A 3,669-nucleotide genomic window follows, 5' to 3' on the forward strand; every position below is an offset into this window, starting at 1 on the left:
CTTTACCAAACTGCCTTTATGAATATGATTATCCTGCTTTGTGGTAACCATATATTTCTTTAATTTTATTGTATTATTTTTGTATAAGTTATTTGATTAAGAAAATTGTATTATAGATTCTATCTAAAAAGTTTTTCCAGCATCCTTATTTTCTGTTATTTCATTTAATGTTATTAATATTTCATTAAATTTATTTTAATTATATTTCAATTTTATTTTTATTGTGAACTCTACAGTTGCTAATATCCACCCAGGCGGAAGGCATCCGACCTCGACGGCACCTTTCATGTAATCCTAGAGCAAATGCCGTCAATAGCGGTAATTATCTGTGCCTTGGAGGCACTGCGCTTAGCTAAAATCCCTTTAAAAGACCGACCCATTAGTCTCTTGATCGCAGTAGGCAAAGCAGCTGAAGCCACTTTATAGTGTTACTTGCAAGCTTTCGTCGCCAATCGTTATACCTTCCTAGGCACCATATATATTTCAACAATACCATCTGATCTGCTTTAATTATAATTAGGCTTTGCAAGCACCGAATTTTATGTTGTTAAAAAAGCTAGACAGAGTTCAGTGTAAGGTTTGACTCATATACCACCCGTCGTAGCTTTGTATTCTCCTCGACGTCCTCAAGCTTAACTAAAGGACCGAATATTAGGGTCAAGTGTGTGTGGCAGAGAATGTCAAAAAAAACCATTAGTAATTTGGTTCTGTTAGAGCCTCCCTCCCCCCCTCACTCTTGGGCTCTACGTGTGCAACGTAACACATGTAAGAACTACAATTGGCGTGGAGTATAACAAGAATACATTAATTACGAAGAAGTGCGCTGCATCCCATATTTACCGATACATTTAAATGCCATGCACCCTCTATTTTGCACTAAGAGCAAACTCGCTGTGTAACAAACCTGTATCTATTAAGTACCTGACTTGTTATAACATACCGCCCATCTACTACCTGTGATTATGGTTCGCCTGCTTCAAGTATAGTTAAGCGAGAGCCTTAGTTTATGCAAAACGATGTCTTACATCATGAATTTCAGATAGAAACGCCTGACCCGGTTGACCAAAGAAATTACTTTACTTCTGTGGATCGAGTTCATTAGTGAGTCATGAGAGGTGCATACCATCCCGTCTGCTTGGCGCACCTTGAGTTTTTTGTTTTATTTGGGGTAGATATGATTAACGAATTTTAAAAACCTACTAAGCCTTATTTAAGCGCCATTTACCTGTTTGTGAGCTCTGGGTTGCGACCTCGATCGGGACAGAAAAATAATTTTTTTATAGCAGTACAATGAGTTCATTACATATTTATGGTTAAAGTTCTTTTCACGGTAAGGGTGCATTATTGGTATTAAATTATAGGAAAACTATCAAAAGTCTAAGAATACAAATAGCCTATTTTTCATTTGTTGTCTGGTTTTGACCAACTGTCTAGGTTCATTAGAAATAAATTGTTAGAAAATTAAGATTTAGCTGAACTTTTAGCAGTCCCGTTAAAGTCGCCTTCGAATAAAATAAAAAAACACAAATTTTTGGCGAATATTATTTTAGTGGGTCTCCACATCTCTTTTAATTCCTAACGGGTTTTCGTGTCACTACATAGTAGATGTTAATCAATAAAATAGTAAAATTTCTTGCGAAAAAAATTATAAAGACCTCTTGAATCGGTTCAAATTCTTTACCTTCAGAGTTTGGAGAATTACGTTTTACCTTAACACTAAAAAATATCTTATTACAATATTAAGCTTTTTGGATGAAAAAGTTGCGGAATGACTTTTTTGAAGATTGGGGTATTATTTTCCCTTAAGAACAAAGTATTAAATATTGTACTGTTAAAATTACATCAGCACTAATTATCTTTTAACAGCTCTTTAGTGTCGATTGGTGTTTAATGTCGATTTGTTTGTTTTTTATTACTCTCTTAACTCTCAAACTAAATTGTTCTGGGCCTGGTTATTTAAATGTAAGAGTCAGGACAAGAGGCTAGTAAAGGAAGTGAAAAAAAATTTCAAACTTATAGATGTTAAATTTTTTTAAGTACACTAAACATTTACAATGAAGTTTGCTCGTTAGGTGAAAGTAAGCCTGCTAACGTTCCCCTTCAGATTATTTTCAAAGCGGTAAACTACACTGTAAATAAACAGCTTCCATTTGAATTGCTTCCCATGTTAAAAAGATAGGAAGGAATGCAGTAGGATATTTGCAAATAATGTCATAAAAATTATTAGATTGTACCGTGCAAAGCCCCTTATTTCAGTTATTAGACTTTTAAACAAACCTTATTACTCTACATAATTATTCCTGGAATGATTTTAGCAGGATTGGAAAATACTTAAATCAACAGTGTTGCTAGAGTGGATGAAAGGGTCGTTTGATCTCAGTCCTTTAATGAGTTTCCTCAGTTACCTAGTCTGGCGGTACGAGTAGGAGTTGCTTTCTGCAAAAACGATGCTGTTATGCAATGAATGCAGTGGTGTGCGTAACGTTTCACGCTGATGAATCACCGTTAAAGTTGTCCTTTTTTTATTCGTCGAGTAAAACATAACATACCTGAAAGGTTATGAAGTGTCCCGAATATTCAATACTTTGGTACATCAAGAATGTTCCGGGATGAATGGAAAAATATTAATACAAAATTTCAATCTAAGTAAAATTAACTTCCTCTAAAAAAATTCCTATTCGCTCAGCTGGTAGAGTTTGGTGCTGATTAAGTAACAACATATAAAAAAAAATAGGTACAAAGTTTATTTTATTTAAAATAAAATTTTGTATTAATATTTTTCTTATCACTCCGCAACATTTTTATTTTACTGAGGGTTAAAAATGTTCGGGACACTTCATAACCTTTCAGACTATGTCTCCAAGCAGCTTTTGTGAAAAGCAATAAGCTCAACCGTGATGGGTTAGAGACGGATTACATTTCAATGAGATGTTGCATAAAGGCGGTGAGTCGTATCTTCTGGCAGCGTAATTTTTCTTAGCTTACATACATTAGGTCTAGTTTGGACAATACTAATACGGTCTTTCCTTTATTAAAAAAGTTTAATGGAACCAATTTCCTCTGTTATCATGGTAACTGCTCAACAGAGATAAGCTATTTTCTATATTATATTGTATTGGGACATGTGGTTGTTTAAGAACTAAAATTTATAGTCATAGTGGAGCATTTGGTCCTTCGGACGGGTTATTACCCCACCTCAAAGGCATAGCCTATAACTGAGGCGCATAGCGAGTTAAGGACTTAGTCTTAATTGTTACTTTTTTTTTTCGTTCTACTTTGGTAGGATAGTCTAATTATTATTTCAAATTAGTTAGCTTCAAGTTCTCTAGTGCTAATTAGGTTACTGACTAGGTTTCTTAATCTTTGTGGAGGTTCGATTCCTTCTAGCACACTAATGTCCTTGCAGGTGGTTCACATCGAGGATGCAAACTTCAAGCTAACAGGTTCAATTCCGGTAGGGACCTGATCGCTTTGGCTAACCACTTTACCTAGTACCTTCTTTGTTATAGATTAACATGCCTATGGCTAATAGGAAGGTGTCGAGGTTACTTCGGTTAGCTAACGTTTCTAGAGCGTTAGTTAATTCATTTTGATTGACTAAAGTAGTACTGTAGCTGTGGAGTTAATCCTCTTTTAAGATAAGATCTAAAATTATAATTTATGATTGTT

The sequence above is a fragment of the Zophobas morio genome, unplaced genomic scaffold, assembly GCF_036711695.1.
Source record: "Zophobas morio isolate AGI-343-1 ecotype UQ-CSIRO unplaced genomic scaffold, CSIRO_AGI_Zmor_V1 ptg000266l, whole genome shotgun sequence".
NCBI classification, from domain to species: domain Eukaryota; kingdom Metazoa; phylum Arthropoda; class Insecta; order Coleoptera; family Tenebrionidae; genus Zophobas; species Zophobas morio.